The sequence below is a fragment of the Taudactylus pleione genome, unplaced genomic scaffold (genome assembly GCF_031769625.1).
Source record: "Taudactylus pleione unplaced genomic scaffold, aTauple2 ptg001103l, whole genome shotgun sequence".
Lineage (NCBI taxonomy): Eukaryota > Metazoa > Chordata > Amphibia > Anura > Myobatrachidae > Taudactylus > Taudactylus pleione.
In genome coordinates, this window is record NW_028285504.1 from 968,944 (window position 1) to 991,813 (window position 22,870).

General features: G+C 47.5%; 1 protein-coding gene across 1 annotated transcript in view; it reads right to left on the reverse strand.

Annotated features, from left to right (window-relative positions):
• The window catches only part of LOC148453738 (uncharacterized), a 120,456-nt gene extending 101,935 nt beyond the window's left edge, over positions 1–18,521 (reverse strand). The window contains exon 1 of the mRNA XM_088461802.1: positions 18,431–18,521. The gene's annotated coding sequence lies outside the window, so the exon portion shown is untranslated. The remainder of the gene's footprint in view (positions 1–18,430) is intronic.
• Positions 18,522–22,870: the final 4,349 nt, after the last annotated feature.

The window sequence follows — 22,870 nt, forward strand, 5'->3', positions numbered from 1 at the left end:
GAACGATAAATCGTTCATCGTTCAAATTTATCTGCTAATGGATAGGCCCCTTTAGCCTCTTAAGAGATCTTCTTACGATTATGGTACTTATTCATATTGAAGAGAAACTACACAAGTCTTTATAAAGAGAACTTTCTTTTAGCCTAAAAGGAGTTTTCCCCTGGTCTACAACCAAAGCATCAGCTGGTGTTTTTGTACATGTACTTCCTGCTAGCAACTTCTGCTGGCAGTGCACCAGCCTCATGGCACCGCAGCGCTTCCTGCCTTCCCCGTGCCTGGGTCCCTCTTCTGAGCCCCGCAATCCGTCCGGAACCATGACCTCAGCTCTTTGCAGATCCTGCAAACAGTAAGGGGAGACTCCGCACATACCCAGCCTGGATATCTAGGGAGAACAGGAGGGATACCAGCTCATAGAGAAGGAGGGAAGAGAAAAATTAAAATAAAAAAAGGATAACCAAAACAAAAAAAAAACCAAAAAATTCCAGAGACTGCCTGTCTCTGGAGCTAACTCCGTGCTGTCTACTCCTTCAGCACTTGAGAAAAACTGAGGTGGGGTCAGAGGGGAGGGGTTAATTAGCTAGCTCATTAAGTGATGAAGCCTACCTGCCACTCTAACCCCAGATGTAAGGAAGTGTCCCCCAGATGCCCTATATATGCTAATGAAACAGCCGTCAGGACTTGTACTAAGACTCAGCGGAGCCATCGCAGCTGTCTGCAAACGTGTACACATACGCAGCATCGGAGGCAGATCGTGCAAACATCGACTCCATGAGGGAGTCTATGGTTACTACAACTGAGACGCCGGAACCATGTTATCTGCGTACTGGATCACAGACACAGCCGGAAACACACCATGAAAATGGCCGTGACACACCTTTGTTTTAGTCGTCATTTCCCCTTGTATACCACAAAACATTCACTTTCTGTCAATCATTAGCAAATGAATCCTCACTGCAACCGTAAAATCGCAATTCAATCATTGCGCGTGCGTATTGCAACCGTCATACATGTGCAGACTACCGATAATTGTCTCACAATTGCATGAACATTGGAATAGTGTACATCTCGGAATCAGGCCCCAAGTACACAAACTTTATCCCTTTTGCACAAATACTAGGCTAGTTTCTTATTTAATATAGGCTCTTGGAGAGCACTGAGAAAGAAAACTATAACTAACTATTGTTAGGATCCGCAGGTAGCGGATCATCTTGGTGGCAGGTCCCAGTCATAGTTGTGACTGGGATACTGCATCTAATCCTGTCCTGTCTGTGTACAGCTCATAGCCTGTCAGTGTGCTGATCTCATGTGCTCACTAATTAACTAGCTATCTGTGTGCAGAGCAGATGCACACATGCCTTTCATTAGGAATTGCTCTCTCTCAGGAAATGGTTCTGATTGGATCCTGCTTCCTTTAAAGTTACAGCCAGCCCTGCACTCAGAGCCGGTTATACTGTCTGACAACCAATGTATGCATGTCTCTCTGAAGTCTGAACTTTTGCTGGTCTTCCCAAGTTCCACAGTTCCAGTATTCTGCACCTTTCAGCATTTGTTCAGTAGCATTTCGATACTGCATGTCCTGTTAAGCTGAGTGTCAGTATTCAGCTGTTCAATCTGCTGTACTCTCTATCCAGTTGCTTTTACCCTGTGTACCGGCTGCATCTGTTTTCACCTTCCTGCCGTCTGGTTCCTGCATCCCGGCTGTCTCGGCCGCACCTCAGCCCGCAGGCTACTTCCTAGCCAAGTACTACCAGGCTCCCAAAGCCACACCTCAGCCCGCAGGCTGCTTCCTAGTCAAGTACTACCAGGCTCCCAAATTCGCATCTTTGCTGTCTCAGCCGCACCTCAGCCTGCAGGCTGATTTCAGCCAAGTATCACCCGGCCCTCTAAGCCGCATTTCAGCCTAAAGGCTGCAAATCACCTGGCTCTCAAAGCCACACCACGGCCTCTAGGCCACATCTAGTACCTTGTATCTATTTTGTTGTGTCTGTCTAGTTCTTGTCTGTTTTTCTGTCCCTCTTGTCATAGTCTATTCTTGTCATGTCCAGTCCAGTCTTGTCTGTAATCCTGCTACATCTCAGTCCAGGTCACCCCTGCCCTGCAGCAATTAGTATTGTCATGCCACTCATTGCCTGACTACTCAGTTGCTCCTCAGTCCCTGACATACCTACAACTATATTGTTCTGTGTAGTGCTATCCTCCCACAGCCACACTCCAGCTAGTCCCCAAAGTGGAAGGACTGCCACCTCATCATCTTGTCTAGCCCTCAATCAGCAGTCCTGCGGCCTCACCATCATGTGAGATTGTAACAACTATGCAGTATAAATTGAAGATATGAAAAACACCTAATGTTGGGTTTTTAACTCAAGTGGGTCTGTTTGGTTGTTTAGGGATGGGCTGAAGTTTTTTTCTGGACACAGACTCCATCAACTCAATCCTATTAGGTGCCACTGGGGTCCTGTGAGCCATTCTCATAGCGAACCCGCACTGTGAATTATATTTGCAATCCAATTTTAAACTCATATTGCTTTTTCAGGAAAGGAGTAGGTGAAAAAGTATGGAAGTAAGTTTTTATTTGAAGAAAAAAAATGTCAGTGTGCAGAACCTCTGGTACAACCCTCCCAATGAATAATCATGCATTTGGAGTGGTTTAAATAGTTAATTTGGCCAATAGAGATGCCAGTTTTCAGGTGAATTTCTCGAAAAAGTTAAATTAATGGGATAAATTATATGGGACTGGTATGTGGAGGTGCATTGATGGGAGAGGGGTTTTTGAACTTGCAGGGAGGTAAAAGTGTTTATTCCAATGTTTAACAAATGTGTATAAAAACACTGAAAAATTGCTAAACAGACATTTTTCTGTCCCTCTAAAATGCTAGACAGATTTTAATTTGAAAAATAATACTTGTTTGCTATCATTTTTCAACCATTAATAAAAAAAAGCGCACAAATCAGCCATTTAACACCTTTTAAAAACCTACAGTGCTTTCCTTATGGCCACTAATAGCAATTCTATATGCAATCTCAGTTGTCACTTTTTGGGGGTCCATGATGATTTCCCCAATTTTTCATGCACTTCTCTCAGGATGCATTTTGTAGGAAAGGCGCACACCCTCGCCACGTCATGTCTCGGGTGCGTGGTTTCGTTTTTTGCGAGTTTCATGAAACAAACTCTCATTCGCAAACTCACTCCAAATTAGATTGAGCCCAATGTGTATGTCTAGTCTAGGTTGCATCTGGGATAAGAAATGCTGAAAGCAGTTCTTTGTACTTCTTTAGCCTGGCCGGTCCATCCTGGTGCCTCTAAAATGAGCATTAAATGCATCAAAGCACTGCTGGACTTTCAGATGCAGATATTTAAATTTTCACAATCAAAACTGCTTCCAGGTTATAAAGCCTACCCTTGGCTTGGATGAGAATGGTGCGTTGCAGAGTCAAAAAAGAAGGATAAGGAGGAAAAGGAAGGAAAACAATGCTACCTGCCTGTCTAAAGACAAACCGACACCATTATATACCATTCAAATGAAATGGGCTCTTTTTAAGTACAAAGGTGTTAACTCATAAGTTTGTCCCGCAGTTATAAAGAGCAAAAAAAAAAAAAAAAAAATATTAAACAGGTATGGGATACACTATAGAGATTTATTGGTCAATTTGGAAAATAATGCCTGAGATTTATTAAGTTACAGCAAATGATAACCGTTTTCCCACATGTGTGGGAAAACAGCTGTGATATTTCCCTGCTGGTAAATATATATAGCCTATGTAAGTTTACAAAACAAAACAGTACTCACCCTTAAGCTATTTATGTCCAGTGTAGGTATCACCATAGTAAACAGGAAAATAGAAAAGTAATCTGCAGAAATGTAATGTCACAACAGCAGAAATGTTTTGAAACATTACTATTTTTTTTTAAGCTGTATATAATAAAATAAGAGATATGGTAAGAACTTATCTTTATCATCTACGAAGTCCTTAGGGTCCACAAGGATACCTTGGGGTATAGGCATGGGCTTGTCCATAGGCCCCACACAGTTAAAGCTGTCATCCCAGGATGCACCGGTCCCCCCCCCGGCGATAGTCACCGAGTGTTTAAATTATATGTAATGCTCTGCCGCGGGCCCCGGACGTTCCCCGGTGGCCACGGCAGTGGTTTGTGTTAACCCTTGGAATGCTGGGCCGGGGGTGGGGGCTGTTAGAAAGCGCCGCTACCCCCGGATCATCTCCGGCGGCGGTGCGGCAATGAAGGCTCCGTGCTGGGGTCCGGGAGCCTGGCTCCCGACACCCCAGCTCCACATGGACGCTACTGGCCCCCCGTGCCGGCTGCTCCTCGTGGCCAGGCAGCAGAGGGCAGGGCTGAGTGCTGGCTGCTGGGGACTGTGAGCAGTGCTCCCGGCGCCCCAGGACAGCAGAAAGTCGCTGCAGCCGGGACATGATTGTCCCGGACTGCAGGGCTAAGTGGCGCACAGGGGCACCGGGCTAGCCAGCTCCCCAGGTGGTGCTGTGTGCTGACGCTCTCCAGCACAGCGTGGAGGCAGTTAACCCTCGGTGCTCTGCACTGAGGGAAGGACTGCGATGGACGCACACTGGGGGTCGGGAGCTCTGGCTCCTGATACCCCACCACGGAGGAAAGGCCACACACTGGGAGACCGAAGAAGCCGGCTCCCAGTGCAGCGCAGCAGCGGGGCTGTCTAGGGCAGCGTGGCTGCCGATAGGGAGCCAATGCTCCCTGTCCCCCCCCCAAAGTCCCCAACACTGAGAGGGGGCAATATGGAGTGCTCGTAGCCAGAGTTCTGTGCTGCGGCGCTCAGGAGTATTAACCCCTGGTGGAACCCCAGCAGTCCAGGACGGCAGGGATAAGGGAGCCTAGCGCTGTTCAAAACAAAATAATAAATAAAAACAAAACACATTTTAAATGGCTTGGGCAGCACTGAGCCAGGATAGGAGGTCTTGGGCTGCAGTGCTGCAAGTGTTTAGAAGCCTGATGCTGTGCGCAGGCATGAAATGTTAATGTACTTAAAAATGGATGTTTAAAGTGTATAATTTAAGGAAAAATGCACTTACCTGTGATCTGTGAAGGGGGATCCGGAGCTCTCTGTGGGCTGCTGGGTCCCCCAGCCTCTTCCCTAGGGGAATAAAATGTTCTCCTATGCAGCCTCATGCCTGGAAGCAGGGTTGCCTACCTTTAACATTCTCTTCCCGGGAGAAGCCCGGGTAAGAGAAGCAGCAGGGGGCCGACGGGGGCGGGGCTTGACGATTCGCGATTGGGCACAATTTACATAGGGGGCGGGGCCAAATGCTGTGATTCATGCAGAATCATAGTTTAAGCCCCGCCCCCTTCACGGAGACCCGCGATTGCCGCGGGTATTCTCCTAATTCTGCCCACTTCACTAGGAAGTGGGCAGAATGCGGGAGAAATGCCTACCCTTCCGGGGGTGCGGGGGGTTACCCGAAAAATCGGGAGCCTCCCGCAAAAACCGGGAGGGTAGGCATGTATGCCTGGAAGTGGTATGAGGAGGTGCATAGGGAGCTGGCTAAGTGGGTTTAGGGAGCTTCAAATAGCTTCCCTTACGTGGCCAGGAAACCGTGCCCGGGGACCCTGCTTGCCCACCTCTGGAGCTCAGTCAGGCAGAGGTGGCTGGCCTGGTCCCTTAGCAGATTCCTGGAAGTAGGGTTTTGGAGGGAAACCTTCCCCGGCCCTAGACGAGCTGACTCCTGGGTGGCAACCAAAACACCAGGTAGTCTCAGGCTCAGGGGAGTGACCACTCCCCACTGTCCATAGGGAACAATGTTAAACGTGTATGTGGCCAGCACATGCACAGGTCATGCACTTAAGGAGATTGGTTGGAAACCACAGAGTGGACGTACCCCCTGTGGTAATGTGTATTGGAGTGGCATAAAAGACGGCTTCGTGCCTGGTAATATTGTACATCTTTCAGAATCCTTTGTGGAGAAGAACTGCTGTTTAATTTCTGTAACCTCTTGTATGCTGATTATTCCCCTTCAATCCGAAGGGACGAGTCTTCTTTAAGACTTTGAGCAATAAACATCTTGCCTGATTTCAATTGCCTCAATCCTGCGACCAACAGAATTGCGCCAAATGCTATTCCGTTCTCCGGCTGTTCTGGGTAAGAGCTCTGCATCTCCAAGTTCAAGCCCTCTGCCAAGCTACCGTGCAGACATGGTCCATTGGCGAGGGATCAGGAGGAATCAGCCGACACCAATCAGGGGGTGTGGCCGCAGCTAGTCAAACGCATACGCAGCAGAAGCGGTTCCAGGTGCCGAGGTAGGAGCCTGAGTGTATCTAAAAGTGGTTTCAAGCGCCGCTGAAGAGAGCTTGGTAAACACCCACGGCGCAGTGGGCGGCGTCAGTTACAGCTGGTCACTGACGTGAGTGAGAGTCCGAAAGTGCTAACCTGTGATCAGGGCCGGCCTAGACGAAAGGCGTCCAGTCACAAATGTGCCTTCACAGAGGGTGGCACATTTGTAAGCCTCAGAGATTGCCAGGCGAATCCACCGCGCCAAAGTCTGCTTATTAGCAGGCCAACCCCTCTTTTGAAATCCATACAGGACAAACAAGGAGTCCAATTTTCGTAAAGAAGTGGTACGGTTCACATAAATACGCAGCGCCCGTACCACATCCAAGGAAGCCTCACCAGCTGAGAGATCCGAGGAAGGCCGGGACCACAATTTCCTCATTAATATGGAAAGTAGACACCACCTTAGGAAGGAAATCAGGGTGGGTCCGAAGAACCGGCCGGTCCAAATGAAAAATCAGAAAGGGAGGGCGACAGGAGACAGCCCCCGGATCAGACACTCTTCTGGCCGAGGCAATAGCCAGAAGGAACACTGTCTGTCATAAGCCATTTCAAATCCACGGAACCCAAAGGCTCGAATGGAGGACCCTGGAGTGCCCTCAGAACCACAGCCAAATCCCAAGGAGCCACTGGGGGAGCAAAGGGAGGCTGGATGCGAAGGACTCCCTGCATAAAGGTGCGGATATCAGGCAGCGCAGCAATCCTATGCTGAAACCAAACCAACAGAGCTTCCCATTTGACCTTCAGTGAGGCGAGGCACAGACCAAGATCCAAGCCCACCTGTACGAAAGCCAGCATCCTGGATATCCGAAACTCCTGAGGATCGTACTCTCTAGGGCAACTCCACTCAAAATACGAATGCTCACTCTGTGGTATATTCTAGCCGAAGCAGGATTCCGAGCTCATAGCATGGTATTCCCCACAGATCTGGAGAAACCCTTAGCCCTTAGCCCTCAAGAGGGAAGTCTCAAAAGCCACGTCGTCAAAGATAGACTCAGGTCCGGGTAGAGGCAAGGACCCTGAAACAACAGGTCCGGGCATTGAGGCAAAGGGAATGGAGCGTCGATGGACAGACATTGAAGATCCGAGTACCAATGTAGTCTGGGCCACGCAGGATCTTGCCTCCTTCTTGCTTGAACTTTCGAAGTACTCGAGGCAGTAGGGAAAACGGAGGGAACAGGTACGCGAACCAGAAAGTCCACCGTACCGACAGAGCGTCCACCAGGAGAGCCTCTGCGTCTCTTGTTTGGGATCCATACGCTCACAGCTTAAGGTTGTGTCTGGAGGCCATGAGATCTATTTAAGGAAGGCCCCACTTGTTCACCTGGAGTTCAAATACCTCCTGGTGAAAAGACCATTCCCTCGGCTGTACATCGTGACGGCTGAGGTAGTCCGCTTCCCAGTTGAGTACTCCCGGAATGAACACTGCCGAGATGGCAGGGAGATTGCCTTCCGCCCAAATCAGAATGGGGGATACCTCTTTTAGAGCCACCCGACTTCGAGTTCCTCCTTGACGGTTTATGTAAGCCACTGTGGTGGCGTTGTCTGACTGAATTTGTACAGGTTTTCCCTGCAGAAACGGTCTTGCGTGCTGCAGCGCTCTGAACACTGCCCAAAGTTCCAATATATTGATTGGCAGGACAGATTTCTCTGACGTCCACCGTCCCTGGAAGATGTGTGGTCCCGTCACAGCATCCCAGCCCCGCAGGCAGGCATCCGTTGTTAGAAGGACCCAATCCAAAGTCCAAAACGGACGTCCCCTGTTGAGATGAGACATCTGTAACTACCAAGTCAGAGACAGGCGCACCTCCGAAGAGAGCCTGATCATCTGTGTCTTTATCAGACGGGGAATTCCATCCCATCTGGAGATGATCAACATCTGCAGAGGTCTGGAATGGAACTGGGCATATTCCACCATGTCGAACGTCGACACCATGGAACCCAGTAACCTCATTGCCGAGTGAAGAGACACTCGGCGACTCTGTAGCCAACTGCGTATCCTGGACTGCAACAGGGCTATCTTTTCTTCCGTCAAGAAGATCTTCTGCTGCTGAGAGTCCAACAATGCTCTGAGATGGAACATCCTCAGAGAAGGAATTAGTGAGGAGTTATTCCAGTTCACTAGCCAGCCGTGTGCCTGCAACACTGATATTGTCAGTTGCAGTTGGTTGCAAAGGACCTGTGGCGACCCCGCCAACAACAGAAGGTCGACCAAATAAGGTAAGAGGCGAACCCCATGCAACCGCAGGTGTGCCACCATGACCGCCATTACCTTTGTGAACACCCGAGGGGCCGTAGAAAGGCCAAACGGTAGAGCCTGAAACTGGTAATGGTGATCCGAAACCGCAAATCTGAGGTAACACTGATGAGCCCTAGCAATGGGGATATGCAGACATCCTGAATATCGAGGGACACCATAAAATCCCCAGGCTGCATAGCTAAAACAATAGAATGTTGAGTCTCCATTCGGAACTGAAGGACCCTTAAAAACCTGTTCAGGTTGAGGATAGATCGGTATGATCCATTTGGTTTCTGAACCAGAAAGAGGTTGGAGTAATACCCCATCCCCCTTAGGGGTAACGGAAAAGGCACTATGACTCCTATATGGAGCATAGAGCGCACCACCACCTGGATCGCTAGAGCCTTTGTTGGATCTGAAGGAAGGCCTGCTGCAAAGAACTGATGAGGAGGCCGTCTGCAGAAGGAGAGGGCATAGCCCTGAGATACCACTTCCCTTACCCAAGTGTCTGTGGTGGTCTGATACCAGCACTGGGCGTATTGCAGAAGTCGGCCTCCCAGCTTGGGGTCCCCCAAGGGGAGGCCCAGCCCGTCAGGCTGAGGGTTTGTCGTCTGACTGGGCTTGGCGCTCTTTTTGGGACAGGAAGGTCTCGGAAAGGACTGCACCTTAGATTTGCTCTGTGGGCGATAGGGTCGAAAGGATTGGTTCTTAGACCCTGACGGAGTCGGGGCCAAAGGCAGACATGCCGATTTGGCTCCCGCCAACGTGCCCACAATTTTGTCCAAAGCGGGCCCAAACAGGACCTGACCATCATAAGGTAAGCATTCCAAATCCTTCTTGGATTCAGCATCCGCCCTCCAGGAACATAACCACAAGGTGGCAGCCGCGGAAATCCTAGAAGACATTGACGGCATAAGTAGAGTCGCGCTCTTTACTAAGCTCGTCACATGAGAATCCACCTGAGGGGGGAGACTCCCATTTAGTGAAATAATCCTCTGCAAAGGGGTATGCACGTGCTAGACGTTTTTGAGGCTGAAACCTCTTACCCGGAGGTTTCCACGCCTCCTCCACTAGCTGAGGAGTGTCAGTGTCAGACATATCCAGAATCTCTCCATCATCAGATGACCCGTCATCATCATCAAACTGTGTAGATGGAAATGACAGTAGGGGTCTTTTAGCAGGTCTTGAATCCTGCTCTGCAATATTTTATACCGTAGCGGACACAGACTGCACCCAAACAGGTTCCACCGGTGCAAGAACCTGCTGAGGGGGAAACACGGGGGGGGCTGTTAACTATTCACAAGGATATTCAAGGCTTGTGCAAACGAAGCCAATGGGGGTTCCTGTGAGGTGCTGGGTACAGCAGAGGTACCAGGAAGGGTCAAACATGTAGTACATATACCATCCTGAAGTACTAAACCCTCCCCCACACTTGCCTTGCACATAGAGCAGGAAAACATGAGAGGTGCTCCCATAGACACAGAGGACCTCATTCAGAGTCGGTCGCAAGCGGCTGCTCAGTCGTACGCATCCGATGTTTCCAAACCACACATGCGCACGGTTAGTTGTGCGAATGTGCGTACGAGGCTTTGCGATCCAAAATGCTGTAGATCGTACGGCTTATGAGCAGGAAGTGGCTTCCGAGAGTTGATTGACATGAAAGGCCGTTTGTGGGTGTTGACAGGGGAGGTGGTCTGAAACCGCAGGCGTGCCTCAGCGTTTTGAGGGTGTTTTAGGGGCGTACATAAATTACCTGCTACGACCAACATAGAAGGCCGGAAGTAGTAAAACGTCACTCTGCGAGCAGGTTAGAGGGCTGGCTGATCTACAGCTTAAGGTAGGGTAGGAGCTCCCACAAGCCACACAGTACAATCGATACTCTCGAATGTAACTGATGTTAGGATTGATGTTTCTATTTTGAGCCACACAACGCAAGCAGCTAATAATCGATTATCGATTGATGAAGCGAATAACACTGCTAATTGGCTTGCAATTGATTCAGCTGCGTTTGCATTAGTGAATAATAAGAATAAATACATTTCATGGGGATGGCTTTTTCTATGCGTTTTTTTTTTATATTTTTGTGGGCATCAACACAACACAAGCGGCCACAACCATCAGGAGAAAATTAACATACAGCGACTGACAACGATTGACTCAATCGGTAGCTGCTATCACTCATTAGCTAGAGAAGGTGTATTGTTCATGTATGGGCGTCACTTTGGTTGCGACCAACCGGCCGTGCGATTGCTTCCTTTTTCAGTTTCTCGGTCGTTAGGAGTCCTCACTAGACATATTTGGTATGTGACCTTCCCACATTAATAAATACTTAAAACTGTGAGACAAATTCCCACCCTTACAGTACTGCACCGAGAGGGCTGAACAGGAAAAAATAGGGATAGTAAAATGGCTGACAGGAGAAGAATCAGACACACAGCGCTAGCATAATAGTCACATACAATGCAGAAATTGCCTGCACTAATTGCAATCAACTACACAGAACAGCAGCCCGGTAGTGATAGTGCTACATACGCTGACCTGAAATTATGGAGGAGAGGTATGTAAGGGGGACCCAGGCTAAGCACCCTGACACCAGCGTCTAGCTCATACAAGATGGCCGCCGGAGGAATCAATAGAGGCGGGCTCGGGGGAGGATAGCTGGCTCAGCCCGCCAAGCCTCTGTGGAAGGAGCTGAGAGCAGCGGGGTGTTTTGCCTGCTGCGCTGAACAGGGAAGGCGCCTTCCCCTGGCATGCCATTAACCTCCGAGATACTGGAGCACTTCCATAACGCTCCAGCCCTGTATCTCTGGTGGTCTAGTGTGAGCGCAGGCTCAGTGCCTGACTCCACTATACTGCCGTCCCCAGGGAGCCCCCAGCCCTGGGGACACTGGACTGTGTGACAGCGGGCGCCTACCGCAGACGCCCGCTGCTTACCTTGCTGTCCCCCGTAGATCCGGCCACAGTCCCAGACCCCCGGGGGTTCCGCTAGCTGGAACCCCCAAGAGCTCGCCGAGTTCCCGTGATCGGTACCGGCGGTCGGCGCTGGCGGGGGTGTCAGAGCGGTAGCGCGGACGTCTTCTGGAATGTCCTTGCTGCCGCTCTAATACTGTTAAGCTCTTCAGGGGCTGTGAATACAGCCCACCTGTGCAGTGACCCAGCTCCAGCCGGGCACCTACTGAAACTGAGGTGCCGTGGCCTAGGGGCGGGGTATAGGAGGGGGCCCGGTGCATCCTGGGATGACCGCTTTAACTGTGTGGTGCCCTTGGACAAGCCCATGCCTATACCCCAAGTTATCCTTGTGGATCCCCAAGGACCCTGGAGTAGAAAATTATAGTGCTCCCGCTAAACAGGGGGAAAGCAGGGCACAGACTCGCGGGGAGGGCATCCTCTGCAAGCGCCGAAGGCGTGCGTAATCCTGAAAAGGGGGCATGCCGATCGAGGAGGGGGCAGGGCGCATTTTGCAGGGCAGGGCACGGCGCCCCGCTAAAGCAGCCTAGCGGGAACACTATAAATATATACATAGACACAAAGCGACCACTATTGGGTACACCTGCTCTTTAATGCAATTATCTAACCAGCCATTTATGTGGAATCAAATGAATGAATAACTAGCAGACAGACATGACAAAAGGCCCCCATACATCAGCAATCAATTGTGGCAGTTCTGCAATTTGCAGATGTTTGTGTATACAAATCTGCAATGTATGGGCTTCATAGATCACAGATTTCAACCAAAAAGTGATTGGAATTGGTAAATCAGGTTGCCCAAAATGTTGGATTTCACAGATCAATTGGGGCTGTAGATTGCTAGTGTATGGAGATGATCAGCAGATGTGCAGACCATTACTAGTAAAATGGTGGGTCTTTCAAGACTGGAAGATCTGTGGGTCTCATTCAGACCCGGTCGCAAGCACCGATGTAATCGCAACCGGGTCGATAGTTGCGCAAGCCCCGGAGCGAGATAGTTGCGCAAGCCCCGGAGCGAGAGAGAAACTCTCTCGCTCCGGAGCTCTCTACAAAAGGGGCGGCTGTCGATGTTGATCGACAGCTCACCCCGTTTTGTAGGCGGGCCGGGGGGGTGGTTTCCAAAACGGAGGCGTTCCTTAAGGAACGCCTACCATTTTGTGGGCGGCCGCACTGACATCAGTGATGTTAGTGGGGAGCTTCCTGCTCGATCAGAGCAGGAAGCTCCCTGGGGCTTGCGGCTGCCGAGACCCAACCTTAGGGTCTTGTCGCAAGCCCCGATGGTCGCGAGCGTGTTCACCATCGCGACCATCAACCTGGTCGGTCGTTAAGCTGTGGGTGGTAACCCACAGCTTAACTAACGACCAGGAGGCCGCACTTCAAAAATGAAGCGGCCGCCCTCATTCAGAGAGAGCGGTCGCTTCTTGCGACCGCCTCTGAATGAGGGCCTGTGTTTGCTGAAAATGATCTCCAAATCACTGGAAAAGATCTGTAATCTATGGGCGCAGATCGCTAGATTGGGAAAAGATCGGACAACATATCTTCAAATTGTTCAATTGTGTTTTTCAGATTGCTAATGTATGGGGGCCTTAAGGGCCTGACTCAGATTATGGAATAGAGTTAAGGTCCCCATACATCTGCAATGAATTGGGGCGATTTGGCGATGAGTGCACAATAATTCAATGTATGTACTTCCCCAACTGACTATTGCATTAAAAAGTGATCGCAATAGCCAAATCAGGTTGTCCAACATGCTGGATTTAACCAATCAATCAGGGATTTAGATTTGTAGTGTATGGTAATAATCAGCTAATTTGCAAATTTACTAGTAAAATGATGAGCCTTTCAAGATTGGCAGATTGTTTTCAGGAAAGACAGATCTGCCAATCACTGAAAAATATCAGCAATGTATGGGTGAAGATTGCTAGATTGGGAAATCGTTAAATCGGGCAACAAATCGTTCAATTGTGATTTTCTAAATGCTGATGTATACAGCAAGTAATACCCCTTTCAGACTAGCAGCAAAGGGTTATTGCAGGGTTAACCCAGGTTGCTGCTAGGTGAGAAAGGGGAGAGGGTTGGATTCCCGGGTCGAGTGACCTGGCAATCCAACCCGGGTAGCTTGCAGGGTTGAACACGGAAACGACCTGTATAACTCGGGTAAACCCTGGTCCCTTTTACAGCATGAGCACTTCCTGGTCTCACTACACCCGTGTACAGCGTGAATGACGCCAACCCAGCTCTGCGGTCTGGCACGATTTGGAACCTTGTTCCAAATACCGCGTCAGACCCGGGAAATTAATGTAAAAGGGGTTTTACTGTGTACATGGACAAACCATGTTGCATTGCAAGGGGTGCAAATAAATATATATTTTTTGCATGTGGGGTAAATTCCAGCTGCTTTGGCATGTAGCCCACAAATGCTGGACAGCTTTATTTTTACACTGCAGTTTACAATTCAGATAGAAATACCCCTCCCAATTCTAAATCTCTCTGCACATTTTAAATCTGCCCCACCTGCAGTGCAACATGGTTTTTACCAAAATGCTCAGTTACTGGCTCTTTATTAAGGCCCTCATACACCTACAGCCGTATTGTCCAATCCTGCGATTGGATCAGAAATGCCGACCGGTGGCCATCAATGTTCCCCCGATCCATCGGAATATTGTTGAAATTTTACATGTTAAATTTCACCAATTTGCAAATCATGATCATATATTGATCATGATAGGCAAATCAGTGAAATCACCAATCCTCCGACCCGACATCTGTGGATAGCAGCATCAAGACAATCTGTCGCCAAATCGCCCCAATCCATTGCAGATGTATGAGGAGGGCCTTTACTCTATTCCCAAAACTGAATCAGGCCCTAAAGGTATAAGTGTATTGTACAGACCAAACATCACAATGGGGAAGAAATGGGATCTAAGGGACTCTGACCATGGAATGATTATTAGTGCCAGGCAGAATTATTTCAGTATCTCAGAAACTGCTGATCTCTGTGGACTTTTACTCAAAAAAGTCTTTAGACCTAATAGAGAATAATGTGTTACAACAGTGTTATGCAAAAAATCTCTGTATGCAAGACACGTTGAAACGTCAAGTGGATGGGCTACAGCAGCAGAAATAAAAAAAATAAAAAAAATAAAAAAAGGAGTTCCACTTCTGCCAGCTAAGAACAGGAAAATGAAGCTACAGTGAGCACAGGCTCACCAAACCTGGCAATTGAAGATTGGAAAAATGACACCTGGTGTGAAAAATCTTGATTTTACACGCAGGTGAGAAGGTCAGAATTTAGCGTAAACAACATGAATCAATGGATCCATCCTGTCTTGTGTCACGGTTTCGGCTGGTGGTGGTGTTATGGTGTGGAAAGTGGTTAGGCTCTATAATACAAATGAGCATTGTTTAATGATGGACTTTCAGTTACTTGGGAGTAAAGCTGCCTGCACACTTGGCGATTTTTTACACGATTTGCCCGATTCCGACGAATCGTGGTGACAAATAGTGTAAAATATGGCCAAATCGTGAGTTTCCATTCACAATCATGACGCCGATGCGCGAACCCGCTGGTCGTACATCGCATCTTCACATCTGCCGTGCTGTAGAGTCACGATGCACTGGAATAGTTAGGAGGCACGATAGTTTGTCACATTGGACAGTTCTTAACATCAAATCGTGCCCACGACTGCCGGGGAGCTGCTGGGGAGAGTTCAAGGGGAAATCGGACACATGGTCGAATCGTGAGCACATCGCCAAATGTGTAGGCACCTTACACTTTGCAATATAAAGAGGCTGGGTACGGGATCCCAAAGGTCAGGATGCTGACTGTCAGAATACCGACAGCAGCATCCCAACACTTAGAAACCTGACAGATTTTTGTAAGTATTATAACCCTTACCCTAACCTTCCCCTAATGCTAACTCACCCCTAACCCTCATGTCTCTCAGCCTAACCCTAAACCTCCCCTCCCGCAGCCTAACCCTTACTCTCGCCCTGTCCCTAATACTTACCCCCGCAATCTGTCGGTATTCTGACAGTCGGGATGCCACTGTCAATATTGTGACCGCATGAACACTGACTGTCGAGATGCCGACTACATCCCATATAAAGTTTTCATTTCAATAAAACTTTTATTTTGACTACTTAACTGGAAACATCTAAAATAAAAAAAGTATACAGAAGAACCATTTATACAAGGATAAAATCAATCTTTCAGCAGATATAAAAGCTGCAACAATAAAAAAAATTACCTTTAATGTTCAGATGTTCCTAAATGCGGTCCTCAAGGCTCCCCAACAGTTCAGGTTTTAGAGATATCCATGGTTGAGCACAGGCGGTTAAATCGAATTGACTGAGATACTAATGAAGTCATATGTGCTCAAACATGGATATCTCTAAAACCTGAACCACAAATATTACAATTTAGTAAACACAAAATGTCACTGGTGCCTTCATGTTTAAAGTGCGGTATATAAACATTTGAAACTGAAAGCATGCAATTGCGAGTACAGTGGTTATGATGTTAATTGATCGCTATGTTGAATGGCCCCGGAAAGGAGGCCCCAAAGCTATTCAAATGACCACAATGTTAAGCCGACTAAAGGATTTCTCAGAAGGGTGTGTGAAGAAATTCGACTTAAGTGCCGGCCGCGAGGTTGTTTTCCGGCTTAATGCGGCACCAACAGCCTCGCAGCTGGCACTTTAGTCAGAGAATACCAGTTCTCGTAGCTAAACACCCAGATTAAGGTGCGAGAACTGGCATTCTCAGACTTAAGTCGGACTAAACAGTGCAGTGAATTGAATCGGGACCAACAGCCCGGCAGTATTCACCTTGCGCGTAATTGAATTGCCCCCTTTCAGCACTTGGGCTATTTTCTAAATGCCGAAAGCAGCATCCTGGACAAACATCCAAAGTAATCAATACTAACATTTTTCAATTAAAATCCATAATTAATGGGGACACCCACTGCACAATGCTTTGTAAGCACTCATTATAAGCTGTACAAATGTTAAAAGACACACTGTCTGCTTCAGTTCGCAGACAAAGCGCCCCCGCAATGCATTCTGTAAAATAGTTGTATTCAGAGATGGCCCGATGTAAGTGGCTGCCTCTATACATCCTCTTTTGAGAGCACTCATCATCACTATCAGCGGACATTTACACCAGCCTCATCCTGGCTGCAAGAGATCCACCTGAAAACCCCGGATCTGTGCATACCCTTACCGCTGACTAAGCCATCATTTGTTCTACATACTCAGGGCAAAATTTTGGCAATGCAAACTCCCCAATGCATTGCCAAAAATTTAGAACACATATAGAAATAAGTGACGATGCGGCTGACTTCCGTGCTGTTCTGAATAGCCCCGCAAATCCACAGAGGGGAGTAAGTATGCCTTGTGAGTATGCACAGGGTAATAAAACACAGCTTTAGCCATTATGTGTGCGACTCTGAATCAGGTCCACAGTGCTGCATTTAAAAACAAAGGTATGCAAAATATGCGTAAGTGCTTCAAAACCTGAAAATGGGCTTTAAAAAGCAACACTGGACACCACCCTTAAGGTTCACAAGTTAAACACGTGACAAATCTATTAGTAGTTAGGAGAAACAAGGGTAAATGGTGCTATTGTCACATAAAATGTTTACGCCTAAGGTTGGTATGGTAACGACCAGAACAATACATGGGGGCCCATTTATCATTCTATATTTGCGGCTATATCCCTAAAAACACCCTATTTACGGGGGTTAACTGCAAATATTAAGTTTCCCACGGATATATGAAGGAGGGACCGCAGCAGGTATCGGAGATCCCTCCATTCCCGCGGGCAGCCGCATCCCCCATAGGTTTCTATGGGGATGCGATGCTACCAATTTACCAACATCCGGATGCATTCCGGATATTGGCCCCCTCAGCTAACGCCATCTGAAGATGGCGTTAGCCGCTATAGCCTATGGGCTACATGGCGTAAAATTAGCTGGCGGAAGGTTCCTCCCCGGCAATGGCGGCCGTGCATGTGCAGTCAGCGGGACTACACATGTGCAGCAGCCCCGGAAGCTCTCCGGGCACATCCCAGGGATGGACTCCTTTCGGAGCCCTGTCCCTGCATGTGCCAGATGATACATTCAGGCGATAGGATCGCATCTTGTTATGCAATCATGGGCGGTAATGTCATGCCCATATCGCATTGCAATTATTAATAAATGGGGGCTATGGTATTTGGTAAAAGCGCTTGGAAAACCTGTTAAAAACGCATCACTAAAACACATCTAAAAGGACTTTAGTTTTCATGTGAACAGGCCCATAAAATTCACACTCCTAACTTTCTCAATATGAGTAATGAATACAAAAATACTGCCTAATCATTAGCCTTACATTCTACAGCCTGCCATGTACTGGCATTTGGACATTGCAAAGTATATACAGGGTTACAGTATTTGTTACATTCATATTTTGTATATACTGTATTTGTGCAACTTTCCAATTCTAAAAAAAATGTAAACAAATTATACAAAACTCCATATTCTCCAAGATTTCCCCCCAAAAAAGACATCAGTGACACCAGGTGGGAACATCAGGCTGTCTACAACAGTAGTGACATGCACCTCTGGACCCAGAGCTGACTCTTCATTGCCAGGAGCCGAAGCACAGCCATGAACACAGGCAACAACTGGAGGTCTACTACATGTTGTCACACTGGCAGTAGCCACAGGAGGGGTGACAGTGTGACTGACCCTCCTGACCCCCAGTAGCCACTGCCCGATCCCCACTGGCTGAGTTGTGCAATATATTAGACTCTGTTTTAGCACCACAGCCCACGTCACATATAATATAAAATAATGTTCCATACTGCAGCTCTTCAAAGTTTCTCCGCCATTCACAGTTAAGTACAATATCCATAACCTACTGCGCTTACCTGCTCCAGGTCTCTGCGCGCATGCGTGGAGGCAACATCTCAGCGGACAAAAGATCCTTCCATCTTCTCTTCCCTGATTGGTTTATGGGCTCAGCTGATCGTCCACCTCTGCTTTCTGAGAGTTGTAGTTTTTCTACTTTAGTCAGCACCGACGACAGTGCGATCTTAAAACTACAATATCCAGAATCCTCCGGGACCTGCATTGCTCTCTCGACCTTCTTTTAAACTAAACAACTTTATAAACTATATGTGTCAATTGCATAATGACACCTTTTGTCTGATAGTATGTGTACGAAATGTGTGAGCAGGTTTGCGGACAGGAGCGGCGGGGGAAAGTGGGCGTGGCCTAATCGCGCCACATGTGGCCACGCCCCCTTATACCTAATTTATGGAGGGTATTTAATTAACTTTTGCAACGTGAGCCCCAGGCCAGGCTCAACCCGGCGCAAAGCCAGGAGGGGGCGCGATCAGTCAGTGTGATCGCTCCCCCCCAAGGCATAGGAGACTGCTGTGGCTGCTGCTAAGCAGCCTGCAGCAGTCTCCCGCTGCAGAGGTGGGGGGGAATTATTAGTACCCGCTTTTCATCTTATATGGTATTACACGATCCAGCCTTGCCTGCTAGCACTTTTAATTTTACAACAGATGGAGAGACCTACCCCTTTTATAAGTTCTTAATGTTGCTAAACCCTCCAACATGAGCCCCTCATCATCTGTGTGTAAGCCTGATCTATTCTGTAGTATACATTCATAACTCCTCCTCTGTATAAATATCAAATATCACCTCATTAGTATATATGTCATAGGGCCTGATTCACTACCGTATGCAATTGTCATTACATACGCAGTTGCGATAGTGTGCTAATTCATTGTGATAGCTATCCCGTTGCAGCACTGTATAAGGACGCCCACTTTACTCAGCACACATACGTACTGTTTAGCAAGGCTGCGAAACCATCGGTACAATCGAGTACCATGGCAGCCTCATGCACACTTGCAGAAGCCATGATCTTACTCAGAAATTGCTAACTTCCACGCATGCTATGAGACCTCAGACTGTGTAGGTCATCGCAGTGGATAATTTATGCATGCCCCTACAACGGCGTGCAAACGCACTGGGACGCCTGCGTTTCACCAAACACCACCCCCCCCCCCTGTTACCACCCACAACGTCACTTTCTGTCAATTACTCTGATGGGTCTGTATAGTCACTTAGATCGTAGTCCCGATCTCAGTGGCTGGTTCATGCACACGCACTGCAATGCGTTAGCATGCGCACTGCGAAACAATCAGCAGATTGCGTGCGTAATTGCAGTTGCGTACGGTAGTGAATCAGGCCCATAGATATCACAGTGGTATTACAGACCCTCCAACATGACCCCTTCCACCTGGTACTATGGGCCCCATTTACAAATGAAGGGAAATACCAGCAGCAATTTTCGTTTAGTATCACTGTGATACAAACGAAAATTCCACTGGTATTTAGTAATACTTACCCCTTCGCCGAGGTCCCGCGAAGCCCAGCGGAGTCCTCGGCGAGGTCCTCAGCTGGGCTGCTGGCAGCCTAACGCTGCCAGCGACAGGGCTCCAGTGTCATGCGCATACGCGACGGTCTGTCTGCGCATGTGCATGACAGGGAGACCCGGCAGTGCCTGGAAGGTAAATACAGAAAAGCGGCATAACCCCTTTAGCGAGCGCTAAAGGGGTTACTTTTTGTTTGTAAATGGGGCCGAAAATGCTCTGTTCCTGAAATTCCCTCTTAATTTATGATTGCAGTCACCTGAGTTGAACTAAGTATTGAAGAGAAAGGTGTTTCAACACAGGTGACGTCAATCATAGAGTAAAGTCCTGGAGCGGAGCATTTTGTACCTGATGTAAGGGGTCATGTCTGGTATAATATACATACTGTGTATAATATATGTTATGTACCGGGTATCAGTGAAATCTGGAGATTCCGGAACGCCAGACCTCTGCCGCTGAGGAGCTGTGTAAGCGCGTTCTCATCCGGGGGGTGTGTCAGTGACAGACTGACACCAGGGAGTGGGAGATATTACAGTCAGCACCCCACACCCTGCTGCTGCTGGACTGGCCATCCATCATCGATGTATTTGAAACATCGATGGTTCCTGGCCAATGTCAACTAGTATTGCCATCAATGGCAGAGAACCAATGGTTCGCTGCCATAGATGGATGACTGTGAGCCAATGTTTTTTTTTTTTCTCTGTACAGGATGGAGCTCAGCCCCACCCCCCAGTGCTCGCTACGTCCCATCCCCATGAATTTAAACAGTGCAATTTCCTTTAACAGGAGCTCAGCAGAAAATTAGTATTTTTCGAGAAAGAGGGTCAGAGTGAAGTACATCATGAAGGCTGAGGAGAGAATCATCATGCGTTAATAGTGACAACTGATGCTTTAGAGTCAAGGACAGAGGAAAGGGCTTGACCATAGAGGGTGGTCTGACCGAAGAGAGTGATGATTGTGGAAAGAAGAGAAACTAAGGATAAGGTGAAACTAGAGTGACCAAGGACATTAAGGTTGCTGCTAATAAGATTAGCCTCAGCGGAGGTGTACGGTGCAGCAGTAGCAAAGGGAAATGCTGAAGAATAGGAGGTGGTGGTCATAGTGAGGAATGAAGAGCTGTAGATAACACAAACGTGAATGACAACCAAGTAGAGGGATTGGCCGTTGCTATTGGAAGGGGTAGAAGTCCTCTGAGAGAGGCCAAATGAGGAAGGGAGGGAGTAGGTTTGGTGGGATTATCAATTGAAATATTAAAGTCACCTACAGTACAATGAGGGAGGGGAGATCAGAAAAGAGAGAATGGGGAGCCAGGTTGAGAACTTATCAGGAAAATGGGAGACAGAAACAGGGGTTCAACAGATAATAGCTACACGGAGTTGGATAGGATGGAAGAGGTGGATGGTGTACGTAACCATACTGTAGGTATTGTACTTTGTTCAAATAACTAAAAAAACAGTTATAGTCACACATATTTTAAACCACTTTGATTATGTGTAAAAACTGCATTGCTATACAACATTATTTTAATGTCTAAAACCTCTTTAATACAACAAAAACACATCACCGTCTTGTGTACACTTAGAAACCCCCCAAAATTGACTTGCTTAAATATGCTCTCAAAAGCATATTCTGTGCCCAAGTGGCAAACAAATCACCAATCAGCCAGTCATAAACATTTCAGTAATTCAAGCCCTGCCATCATCATTGAGTATTTGCAATTACCATGAATGCCCACAAATTATACAGCTTTTCCAAGCATACTCCACCTTTTTTGTATAGACTGACTCTAAAGACATTGGCATATCTATAAATGGGTACACTGCAAACCCTGCACCCATAACACTGTACAACAAATTAATACTTTTAATTTGTTTCCTTTCTAAATATTCATACATTACTAATTTGAGTTCAAGAAAAACTAGAATTTATACTAGCTCTATTTTTTGAGCTACACTACTTGCACTATACTGTATGTACATTAGTAATATAGTCATAGAGAAAAGCTATTTTAAAATAATCTGATATTTTCTTGATATAAAATAAATAACAGTTGTTTTAATTCAATCAATCACAAATAAGAACACAAAACGAAACAAACATACAGCATACGACACAAACATACAGCATACGAAAGTACTATGTAATATAGTGGCCTATTCATGGGGGTGCTTTCTCTTTGCTTGTCGCTTGTACTCCTCTTCTGGGGCATCTCTTGTCACTGTCCAACAGTAGTGATCACCTACCCTGATAGCTTTGTTCCATTGCTGAAATGTCTTGGTGGAATCGCTCACTATGCTTGTCACTCAGTGCACCACAGTTATCTTGTGTGGGTAATCCCGCGAATCTCATATATTTGAATAGGGGAGGGGACAGGGGACAAATAACTGATTCATTTAATTGGGTCATTAGGCCCCGCCCCCTCTGCACGGAACGCAGATTGCTGATAAGATTCTCTCCATTCTGCCCAATTCACTAGGAATAACCCTACATCGTCATAAATGGGCTATATCTCGGAACTCAGAGCTAACAGAGTTTTAAATGTCATATTCATTCTTTGCATGCTGAAATCAATTAAGTAACTATTTTCACATCGGAAACATTTTCATTGTTGTGCAGTGTTATTTTACTTTCCTCTCCACAGTCCCATGCTGGTCGGCACTGCAGTACAGGAGAAATCACTGGGACAATGGTGCGGCGGCCATTTTACCAGTGTTTTGCGCATGAACAATAGAGAAGTCTCTGGGAACGTGGTACAGGTGCCATGTTCCCGGAGACCTGCACTAAGCCAGAGTCTACTGCTAGTGAGGAGGGAGCTCACACGGACCCTGCACACGGGCCCTTTTAAACTGCCTCTATCTAAAGATAAAAGGGTACATTTTTGATAGTTTAAAAAAACATTGCAAACGGACAGGTATATACGGC